The sequence below is a fragment of the Mus caroli genome, unplaced genomic scaffold, assembly GCF_978045245.1.
Source record: "Mus caroli unplaced genomic scaffold, Mus_caroli_1 scaffold_7, whole genome shotgun sequence".
NCBI lineage: Eukaryota > Metazoa > Chordata > Mammalia > Rodentia > Muridae > Mus > Mus caroli.
Window position 1 is genome coordinate 54,317,848 of NW_028227262.1, and position 12,579 is coordinate 54,330,426.

The following is a 12,579-nucleotide window of genomic DNA, read 5'->3' on the forward strand; positions in this document are numbered from 1 at the left end:
GACTTCCATCGAGGCACCATGTTGTACCAGCTGCTCTGTGTTTGGAGTAACCACTCACAGCCAGCTCACTAGTAACCAAAGCAATTATTCCCTCCTGGGAACGTTTCTGCTTTGATCGTCATCAAATATGGACATCTGGAAGAAATTCAGAAATTGATCCTACCAGTAGAGTGAATGCCAGCTAGCACAAGGTAGTACCACTTTAATTAAATACACAGCAAATCCCCATTCATCTGATTCTCCTTCCTTTATGTAAAGGACCCACATCCTTCCTGCCCCCGAAGTGTCTACACCAAGGAAAGACACTTCCTGAATCCTGTTACCACACACCTTCTACCCTGCATTTAAAATAAACTTTAAGTAAGTTGCAATCCACCGGGTTCATATTTTATTGAGTCACAGTAAACTAAAGTAAAGGAAAATGGGGAAACTTGCCGGAAGGAAGATGGCTTTTCGAATGCAGTTGGTAAATAAAGTGAAGAGGGGCATCCTGGCTGTATGTCTGGGCTGTCAGAAAGCTGCAGTGATTACGTTATTCAGCAGTAATCTAAGATGCTCCAATACTGGCTCCCGGAGGGGAGAACCCGGGGTTTTAATCATTTAGTAATGCACTTGTGTCCAATCTCGCAGATTTGTCAAGAGCAGTAAACGAATCACATTTTTTATTCACTTTTCTCTTTGGGGGCCAGTTCAAGTCCTCATCTGCAGCACAAGCAATTTTAAACAGAGAGGACACCTGGGAAGGGAAATAGTCCTCTCTGGCACAGCAGGGCCTCCACATGAGGGGCAGGCAGCTAGAGAAGACCCAAATTCCCACAAGCTGGATGCAGGGCAGCAGGGGCCAAAGGGGCCAAAGGGGCCAAGGGGGCCAAAGGGGCTACAGCAATCTGCAATTTTCTGGCCCCCAGTACAAAGCCAGGTGGGGCAAAGTCTCATTTATATGCTTGCATTCTAGTGGCTATTCACCCTTTATGGCACGGTATGACCTTTTGTGTGGGGGTGGAGGAGGCAAAAGTTGGGTTGTCATTTCTGTTTTGTTGTGGCTTCATGGGCTTGCTGTGTGTGTGTGGTCCACATCAGTCTCCTTGGGGACTATAGGCTGGGTAGACTGTGTGTGTTTGATTTCTGATTACTGCAGGATATTCACACCCCCCAGAACGAATGTAGCAGCATCAGTCTCCACCCACCTGCTTGCGTGTTTGGGAATGACAACCAGTTCAAAGGAGTTGACTCTGCTGTTGTCTAAGACACACACAATACTACCCATGCCTCAGGCAGGACATTGAACCCTCAGGTGGCAAGTGCCCCAGAATAGGCTTGAATGTGACCAACACAGTCATTGAGGTTTGTTTCAGTTTTGTTCATTTTGTTTGTCTTATCCGCCCCCCCCCTTTTTTTTTTTGTTGTGTGGCTCTTCAGTGTGATCTATAAATAGCAGTGTTGGGCTATAAAGGTTGGACACTCCTGGCTAATTTGTGAGTAAGACCCCTGTGGAATACAGGTTTACCTTTTCCTGATAGTGGGGCCTGTCAGTTACTCAGCCATTCTGAAAGTCTTGTTTTCTTAAAAACAAAACAAAAAAGCAAAACAAACAGACAGACAAACAGACAGACAGACAATTCAGCCTGGGAAGATAGCTCCAAGGTTAAAGTACTCACCACCCAAGCAAAGGAACCAGAATTTGGATCCCTAGAACCCACATAAATATTAGTTGGTAGAGGTATTTGTCCTGTAATTCCAGCCTTTGGAGTTGGAAACAGACCAACAAGAAAGACTAGTGTCTTAGTTAGGATTTTACTGCTGTGAACACCATGAACAAGGCAACTCTTATAAAAATAATATTTAATTGGGGCTGGCTTACAGGTTCAGAGGTTCAGTCCATTATCATCAAGGCAGGAGCATGGCAGCATCCAGGCAGGCATGGAGCTGGAGGAGCTAAGAGTTCTACATCTTCATCTGAGGGCTGCTAGCAGAATACTGACTTCCAGATAGCTAGGACGAGGGTATTAAAGTCCATGCCCACAGTGACACACCAACACTCCAACAAGGTCACACCTCCTAAATAGTGCCACTCCCTAGGTCAAGCATATTCAAATCATCACAACTAGCTATTACAGGTAAGCTCTGGGTTTCATTAAGAGACGCTGCCTCAGAGCTGTTGGGATACAACTTTGGTCATAGCACTCTGGGAGACAGAAGCAGGTATCTGTGAACTCCAGGCCAGCCAGAGCTATGCAGTGAGACATTCTGAGAAAGAGAGAGAGATTGGGGGGAGACTCAGAAGAACAAATTGGAAGGCCAATCATGAGAGATTTCTGATTTTAACCTCAGGCCTCCCCTTGTACATGCACAAATGTATACTTGCACCTTCCCATAGTGCTCCCATATGCATGCAAACACACATACACATACACAGAGGAAAAAAATAATAACACAGGCCAGTTTTATTCAAATTTAATGCTTAGAAACTTAAATGAGCACACATGTAAAGGAGGCTTAGCTCAGATCTTTAAGATATATATTCAGGAACTAGAGTAGATTTTTTCATGAAAAAAATTATTCTCAAAGCACTGACAGGTCACAGAAAGAAAAACATAAGTTGCTCTTGGCTATATTAAAGCTGTTCAACTTCACTAACAATAAGAGAAATACAGGGGGCTGGTGAGATGGCTCAGTGGGTAAGAGCACCCGACTGCTCTTCCGAAGGTCCAGAGTTCAAATCCCAGCAACCACATGGTGGCTCACAACCATCCGTAACGAGATCTGGTGCCCTCTTCTGGGGTGTCTGAAGACAGCTACAGTGTACTTACATATAATAAATAATAAATAAATCTTTAAAAAAAAAAAAGAGAGAAATACAGGGCAGTACTATACAGGGATATCATTAAACTGGTAAAGATTCAATCTCCAAATTTTATAACACATTCTGGAACAAATAACAGAATTCTACACTCTCATACACTGTTGGCAAGAGCGCAAAATGGTACAGCCCTGTGGGGACCTAAGTGGCAACGGCAATCCAAATTACAAACGCATTGACTTTTCATACAGCAACTTTAACTCCCGGGGATTTGTTTTATATCAGCACCTAAACCAGCACTAAGCAAAGTGACACAGACTCCCTGTTAGATCTGTAAGCATGAGCCATGGGCTGGACGGGGGCCCTGCCAATCTAAGGACAGGTAGGCAAATAAGCCAAGGTATGGTGCAGTGTTGGCTCAGCTGGAAAAGGTGAAGGCTCTCTGTCCCTTGTAGAAAACAGCTCAGGAAAACCACTCAGTGAAACTGAAGATTGCAAAACAGCACAGGGCATCCTAGTTTCCATGGACATGACAGAGTAGCATATTAGATAGAAATAAAAGCCAGAAGGTCCCACAACACATGAATAAGACCCATTACTGAGAAGAGGCCAGGAGATAAAAGATTTAGTAGGTGGAGTCAGGACTTACAATAACAATTCCTTTTGATTTCTTTTTATTTTTCCTAGTGCTAGAGAAACCCTCTATTACTGAGCTATGTCACCAGCCCCCTTGAATTCCTCTTTATTTTTTTTTAACCAGGCTAATATATTGTCACCTCATATTACAAATTCAAAATAAAGAAAATGATCATTTTTCTAAAAGGAAGTGCTTTCAACATCAGTTGAAACCCATATTTGGATTATCTGTCATTCAGAACATTTTCTGGTCTGTTGCTGTACTGTAAACTTAGTACTGTGACCTGGGTGGCAAGTTGTGGGTCTCACCCTCAGAGTTAAAGAGCAGGTTTTACTATAGCATCGAGTGAGTGCAGGGTCTTGCTGTTTCTGTTCCATAGGGAATGATCAGTTAAATGTCTCTACCAAAAACTGTCCATCTGGGAGTTAACAGGAAAAGGGAAAGCAAATTTCTCTGTGTGTTTATGTGTGTCTGTGTGTGTGTCTGTGTGTGTGTCTGTGTCTGTGTGTGTGTGTGTGTGTATAAAAGACAACCCTTGCTCTTGTTCTTCAGATGTTATCCACCTCCCCCTTGTTTTTTTTTAGAGTCTCTCATTGGCCCGGAACTTTCCCAGTACGGTAGGGTGGATTACTGACCAGTGAGCCCCAGGAATCCACTTGTTTCTGCCTCCTAAGCATTGGGATTACAAGTGTACTCATGCTTGACAGTTTTTTTAACATTGGTTCTGAGGACAGAGCCCAGATATTCCTGCTTACAAGGCAAGTACTTCACTGAATGAGCCATCCACACAGCCCCACTAACTTGTAGATGGGAAGGCAAAAGGACATCGCCAAAGAACATGAAGGAGAAAAAAATGTGTTCTTTCTTGGAACTCTGCAGGAAGACTCTGATCTAGTTTCAGGAGGGGAGGGGGAGAGTGTGTGCGTGGAGTGGGTGGTTCCATTCAAACCAAACCCAAAGGCATCGGAGGCTGGAAGGGAAGCCCACAACTGCCCTGGGTCCGAGTAGAGCTGAAGACTGAGGAGACACTTGTGAGATCAAAGACAACACTCTCCACACACCTTCCAATTCTGTCCTCATTACCAGTTCCCTTAACTGAAACAGAGGGGTAGCGGGAGATCACCACAGAGAGATGATGGATAAAAAGACTCCTACACAAAAAGCCAAAGAAAATTTGTTCTTCCACGCCTCAACTTCCTCTACGCCCCATAATTTATACAAAACACCATCTCCTTTACTGTGGGGTGCCTGATTTATAGATTGGGCATCTGTTTCATATAAAGGGCTCCGAATGGAACAACAACCTATGTTCTAAGAAAACAGGATTCCTTACATAAATCACTTCCGACCCGGCAGATACCTCACACTGAATTTCTGTTAAATCCAGGCACATTTTTCTTTTCCTCAGAGCTTGTCCCGCAGGTGGCTATTAAGACAGAAAAACATATATTTCAAGCTGTTAAAAGACCGCAAAATAGCAATAATAAATCTAGAAATCAGTTTATTTCTTTAGATTTTTTTCCTATTATACAGGTTTTTGTAAATGTTTTCGGGATGAAATATTTAAAGCAATCAATGTCCTCAGAGATCTCCTAGCCCAGGAAGGAATTTGCAGACAAATGGAATTTCCTTGTTCCCTCCCTAGTCCCTCGCTCCGAGCAGACATTACTAATTGATCACTTCTTCCCTGTTCAAGTTGCTTGAGGCCCTAACTGTACTTCTCAACCCAAGCAGCCCTGGGAAGGAGATCTGTTCCCATGCAGATTGGAACTGACCAATCCAGTTTCTTCAGGACTACAGGGGGAAGGGCAGGAGACTTTGAAGAGGTCACAGCAAGTCAGTGATGCCCATGGCACATACTCCCAAGTACTTGGTATTCTCCTTGGTCCACATTACCTGACAATGAATTTCTATCTGCGCACGTGATTCTTGTTTTGTCAACAGAGCAATTCTACTTTCCTTCAAAAAAAAATTTTTTATAGACCAAAAACAATCCCAATTAGTTACATTTTTCAAATAAACAGTCTACCAGGGATGTAGCTCAGTTGGTAGAAAGTTAACGTAACATGCTAAAGCCTCAGGTTCGAGTTCAAGAATGAATAAAACTGGGATGGCACAGTGGGTAAAGATGCTTCATGGCAAACCCAGGGACCTGAGTTCTATTCTACAGTCTCACACCTGTAGGAAAACAGAAGAAAACAGACTGGGGTAAGTTGTCCTCTGACCTCCGCATCTGCCCACACAGATCTATACACACACACACACACACACACACACACACACACACACACTCACACATACACACACCCCACCTGCACATGTGAGTGTGCATGCACTTAAGCACAATAAATAAATAAATAAATAAAATAAGTAAATAAATAAATGTAATGTCTAAGATATGGGTGTGTTGGCATAGGGAGCTGGAGGCAAGAGGATCAGGAGTTCAAGGACTTCCTTAGCTACCAATGGAGTTTGACACCAGCTCAAGCTACATGAGACTTTGTCTCTGAATAAGTAAGCAAAATGAATGAATGAATGAATGAATAAATAAATAAATAAATAATGAAATCTTTTTTAAAAAAGAACCTACCTGTCATTCCAACACAATGTAGAAACTAGCCACCTGTTACTCTAAATATCCTTTTGTTTTAGCAATAATCCTCTTACCAATCTGCTCCCTCCTCAGTACAGTGGCCATGATTATTCTTAAACCGGAAATTACTTTTCATCTGGCTATGGCAAAGGACTAGCCAATGAGTCTGATGCATGGACAAGACCCTCCATCACTGAAGCAGTGCAGAAGCTCATTAAGCAATTCATCACAGTCTTTATTAAACCTCAGAGAGGCTTTAATTTTTCCTTGTGCCTCAGAAAAAAAAAATCCCAGAATTACTGAATGTCTGGATAATGAAAGTCAGATAGGGCCTTTCAATTCCAGCAATTACACAAACTACAAGAAACCATGGGATTCTACAAATGATCTGGCCAGGATAACATAGCTATGAGCCAGGCCTCACAATTTTAAATTCCTTCTAATTCAGCATGCCACCGTGGTGGGAGGAGAATGAGAATTTTATCATAGAGTATAGTGCCTCATACTGGCAGTCTGGTCACTCAAGAAGCAGAGGCTGGGGGAATTTGAGTTTCAGGTTTTTCTGAGCCACATAGAGTAACCCTGTCACAAAATAAAATAAAGTAAAATAAAACAAAACAAAATTAAAAGGTATTTCCTATATAGCATATAATTATACTCCAAAATATGCTAAGTTTTTATTTTGGGAGGCTGGGATTTGTGTTTTGTTTTGTTTTGGTGTTTTACTCTTTTTAGTTGTCCTGTTTGTTTGTTTGTTTGTTTGTTTCAAAGCAGGTTTTCTCGTTTTAGGCCTGACTGTCCTAGAACTTGCTTTGTAGACCAGGCTGGCCTCCAACTCAGAGATCTGCCTGCCTCTGCATCCCTAGTGCTAGGACCAAAGGCATGTACTACTACCACCAAGAGTGGTTAGTAAGATGCCAACTAGTTGAGTTGGATTTGATAAAGTTATAGAAGGATACAAATTTATTTTCTCTACTGCTATCTTTAAACCTTTATTGCTGTATTTTCATTTATTTTCCCAGGTTAATGTCTAAAGCAGATTCCATGGCTTATTTGAGAACAATTGCTTATTTATAATCCCATATTTAGATATCAAAATGGCAATGTGGTACAATTCTAGCTTTTCTCCCCAGCAACTCAGATCTACTTCATGGTGGGAACAGGGAAGTGACTCTCTCCTTGCTCTGTCACCTCTGGACACCCTGAGATCCAATGGAAGAAAGGAGAAATAATTCCAAACAGAGATGGTACTTAAAAAATAAAAAAGGTGGCAAGGATGTGGAGAAAGAGGAACACTCCTCCACTGTTGGTAGGATTGCAAGCTTGTACAACCACACTGGAAATCAGTCTGGCAGTTTCTCAGAAAATTGGACATGGTACCACCGGAGGATCCCACAATACTTCTCCTGGGCATATATCCAGAAGATGTTTCAACTAGTAAGAAAGAAACATGCTCCACTATGTTCATAGCAGCCTTATTTATAATAGCCAGAAGCTGGAAAGAACCCAGATGCCCCTCAACAGAGGAATGGATACAAAAAATGTGGTACATTTACACAATGGAGTACTACTCAGCTATTAAAAAGAATGAATTTATGAAATTCCTAGGCAAATGGTTGGACCTGGAGGGCGTTATCCCGAGTGAGGTAACCCAATCACAAAAGAACTCACATGTTATGTACTCACTGATAAGTGGATATTAGCCCAGAAACTTAGAATACCCAAGATATAAGATATAAGTTGCAAAACACATGAAACTCAAGAAGAACAAAGACCAAAGTGTGGACACTTTGCCCCTTCTTAAAATTGGGAACAAAATACCCATGAACGGAGTTACAGAGACAAAGTCTGGAGCTGAGACAAAAGGATGGACTATCTAGAGACTGCCATATCTAGGGATCCATCCCATAATCTGCCTCCAAACACTGACACCATTGCATACACTAGCAAGATTTTGCTGAAAGGACCCTGATATAGCTGTCTCTTGTGAGACTGTGCCGGGGCCTGGCAAACACAGAAGTGGATGCTCACAGTCAGCTATTGGATGGATCACAGGGCCCCATTGGAGGAGCGAGAGAAAGTACCCAAGGAGCTAAAGGGATCTGCAACCCTATAGGTGGAACAACATTATGAACTAACCAGTACCCTGGAGCTCTTGACTCTAGCTGCATATGTATCAAAAGGTGGCCTAGTCGGCTATCATTGGAAAGAGAGGCCCATTGGACTTGCAAACTTTATATGCCCCAGTACAGGGGAATGCCAGGGCCAAAAAGTGGGAGTGGGTGGGTAGGAGAGTGGGGGGGGAGGGTATGGAGGACTTTTGGGATAGCATTGGAAATGTAAATGAGGAAAATACCTAATAAAAAATATGAAGAAGAAGAAGAAGAAGAAGAAGAAGAAGAAGAAGAAGAAGAAGAAGAAGAAGAAGATGATGATGATGATGATGAAGATGGCCTAGTCGGCCATCAGTGGAAAGAGAGGTCAAAAAAATAAAAATAAAATAAAATAAAAAAAATTAAAAAGGACTTAGTGGATTAGTGATACAAAATTTAAGACATTGCCTCCTTCCTTTTGAGGTCAATCCCATGAATTCTTTAGAGACTCAAAGTTTCCCCTTCAGTGCCACGATAGGAACCTTCACTGTCCCATGGCTGTGAAGAGACTCCATGACCAATGCAACTCTTATATAAGAAAATGTAGACAAAAATGGCACTGGAACAGTAACTGAAAGCTTTATACCCTGATTCTCAGGCAGCAGCAGAGGAAAAGACAATGGGCCCAGTATTGGGTTTTTTAAGTTCAAAGCCTACTCCCAGTGACACATCTCCTTATCAAACAATTTATCAGCTGGGAACTAAGGATGCAAATCTATGAGCCCATGGGGGCATCTCATTCAAACCATCACAGTAGCCAAAAGAAGGTCTCAGTGTCTGATCTTAACTGCCTCTAGTTCCTAAATGCTAGGCTAGTAGCTATCTACCACCACACACAGCTTGTGCATGGCTGGAGGTCAAGCCCAGGGCTTCCTGTGGAGTAGGCAAGCGTTACCATTGAGCTTCATCCCCAACCGATTGGTGTTAATCTACGGGTTTTAATTCCTTAGAGCTATATGTGTACTGACAAAACTGTTTCTAGAATACATTTCCAAAAACTAATGCTGTCACTACTAGCATAATGATTGGGTACATGGCACCGAATGTTTCTTTTAATTCACCTAATTATAGCAATTGGGCACGGAGGCACCGCTTGAAAAGTTAGCATTCTAAGCTTGTTATGAATTTATGATTAAGCACTCTTGGAATTCTCCTAGGTGGTATTTTCATTTTTTTTTCTCTCCACGGAAGAGAAATGTATCATACAGAACATTAATTTCATGGCTTTGAGTCCTGGAATTATTCATTGTAGGGCTGAGGCACATTTCTAGAACACAGCCCATGACAGGATATCCTTTATGGTAGTTCTGATTCTACCTCTACAGTGGTTAGGCTAGTTGGCATTCATGACCTCATCAAAGTCAATTCGACCTAACAGTTCTTCTTGAATAGAAATAAGACCCAAGCGGTTGGTGAGGAGGCTGGAATTATATACTTGTAATGTGCAGAGTTGTTACTTGTACCAAAAACAAAACAAAACAAAACAAAACAAAACAAAACAACACTTAGCACTCACAGATTCAAATGTAGTGAAAATAACCCTGTGATCTCATTACTGTGTTTTATGTGGGCCTGGTTAAAGGGACTCTCTTAGTAACTGTTCTATTCCAGTGAAGAAACACAATGACCAAGGAAACTTTTATAAATGAAGTGTTGGATTGGGGGCTTGCTTACAGTTTCAGAGGTTAGTACATTATCAGTATGGTAGTACACATGGCAGTGGGGCACTAGCTGAGAGCTTTACGTCCTGATTCATAAGAGCAGATAGAGAAGCTAAGCCTGGTATCAGCTTTGAAACCTCAAAGCCCACCCCCAGCAATATACCTCTTCCAACAAGGACATGCTTCCTAAGCCTTCTAAGTCTTTTTAAACAAAATTCTACTCCCTGGTGACGAATATTCAAATATACGAGCCAATAGGGACCATTCTTATTCAAACCATCACATTCTACTCTCTGACCCTGTATGCTTGTAGCCATATCACAATGCAAAACTTCATTCAGTCCAACTTCAGAGGTCTTTATAGTCTTTCAGTCTCAACACTGCTTAGAAGTCCAAAGGTTCTTCTGAAATTCATAGCGATTATACACACACACACACACACACACACACACACACACACACGACCGATTTGGAAAGAAGACTGTACTAAACAATGATCAAAGGAGAAGCCTCCATTGTATACTTTTTCTTTTGTCTGGTCATTCAGAAATATGATGTTATCAGCTATGATTGCTATGGCTTGCTACCTCACATTCTTTTTATCCATGTAGTCTCCACAGTCCACTTATCCTTCCACAAATGTCTAAGCCCCCCTTTTCTTATACTGATATACCACATCTCTGAGGCCTGGCTGAAACGCTGATACTCTGAACCATACAGTCTCTTGACTGACGTCACCCATATACCATGCAGTCTCTTGATTGATGTCATCTATTTGGTCCATATCACCATCCCCTCATCACCACATCACATTTGTGGCTCGAAAAAATACTTTGACTGGGTTTTTTTTTTTCCTTCCACTTGTCTCATGACAGGGTCCTGACCTGCTCACTCAAATAACTGAACACAGTTCAGAGATCATTCAAGAACCAAACTACTGGCTACTTCAGACTCATGTCTTATAAACCGACGAACTGCCTATAAAACAGGTCTTTTGAATATGCCTTTGATTTTACTTGCAATCTAATCTATTCAGGCTTTTCCTGCTGTGCAGCACTAGACTTCCCCCAGACAAGGGCTTATAGCAATCTCTTAACTGTGACACCCCCTCCTATAAAATCAATAAGTGGATCACAGACTTCCAATATACAATGACACAGACTATGTATAGTCCATTCCAAAAAGGAGAAAAGAGAGCAGCACAAGGAAATACAGGATCATGGAAAGACCAAAAATCAGCAAGATAAACTCCAAATTCTGTATTTCCATGTCTGATGTCAAAGTACTCTTCAGTACCCCTCCAGCTTTCTTGAAAGCAACATACTTCTCTCTCTCTCTCTCTCTCTCTCTCTCTCTCTCTCTCTCTCTCTCTCTCTCTCTCTCTCTCTCTCTCTCTCTCTCTCTGGAGATGGTTTCATACTCTGTTAACAGCTCTCTTTGGCAGGTATTCCATAACTCTGGCATCTCCAACAGCTCAGGGTCTCTAGCACAATCCAAGATTTACCTTCACAGTTTCGGTCAAGTGGCCTTTCTGGGCCTCCATGCAGGGACACTCCTGACATGCATCTGACCTCACAGGCTTTCCTTAGGTCCAAAAGGAGATTCCACAACCCCTTACTTGTATCTTTAGCTCTAAAGCCAGAAGCATGTGGCTGCCACATGTACCAAATTCTGCTGCTTGCTGGAAATGGAACTTGACCCCCATGTTCAGCTACCTCTTCATCAGCTCTCTCTGTTGCCGGTGGTTTCCTTTTACTTCTTAAGCTTTTCTTTAATTCTTTTTCACGCGTTGGAAGCTAAGCTGAGTGAGGTCTTACCACTCCCTTTATTTCACTTAGCACCAGGCTTTTCTTTAAACATGTTATCTACTTAAGCAAAGGCTCTAACATACCTCCTAGCACTTCTTTTCTCTTTAAACTGTATATTTTATATGTCTCTTGGTTCTCCTTGCTTCTTTTCCTTATATATCTGTTTAAGAGAATTTACTAATAACCACATGACACTCAGGTCCAAGCTGTCTTGAAATCTCCTCTGCCAATACAGTTTCTCCAAAACTCTTCAATTTAACCTCCTGCAGATTTTTAAAACAAGGGCCAAAACCAACCACATTCTTTGTCAAAATATCACAAGAGCGATCTGTAGGCCACTTAATATCCTCCCCCTCTGAAACCTTTGAGCTGACAGTGATGGTCCACACTACCCTCAGCACTACTGTCTTCCATTATCCTAAGATGACCCAATAAGCTCTGCTTAAAGCATTCAGCCACTTTTCTAGTTCAAAGTCCCAAAGTCTTCAAACAATAATTGTCCATATTTCCCCAAACAATAACATGGAAAACCTATCACAGAAATTCTCCAGTCTCTTGTGCCAACTTCTGTCTTAGTTACTGTTCTACTGCTGTAAAAAGACATCTTGAACAAGGCAAAGTTTTATAAAAGAAAGCATTCAGCTGGGGGTTTGCTTACAGTTTCAGAGGTTAGGATATTATCATTATGGTGGGGAGCATGGTGGCACACAGGGCAGTGGGGCACTAGCTGAGAGCTTTACATCCTAACTCATAAGCAGCAGGCAGAGGTAGAGAGGCTTAGCCTGGTATAGGCCTTTGAAACCTCAAAGCACAGTCCCAGTGACACCCTTGCTCCAATAAGGCCATACCTCTTAATCCTTCTAATCCTTTCAAAGAGTTCCACTCTCTGATGACTAAACATTCAAATATAAGAGCCTATGGCACCAT

At 42.0% G+C, this 12,579-nt stretch overlaps 1 pseudogene; it reads right to left on the minus strand.

Moving 5' to 3' along the window:
• Positions 1-2,914: 2,914 nt before the first annotated feature.
• Positions 2,915-11,549, minus strand: LOC110295720 (single-stranded DNA-binding protein, mitochondrial-like; annotated as a pseudogene).
• Positions 11,550-12,579: the final 1,030 nt, after the last annotated feature.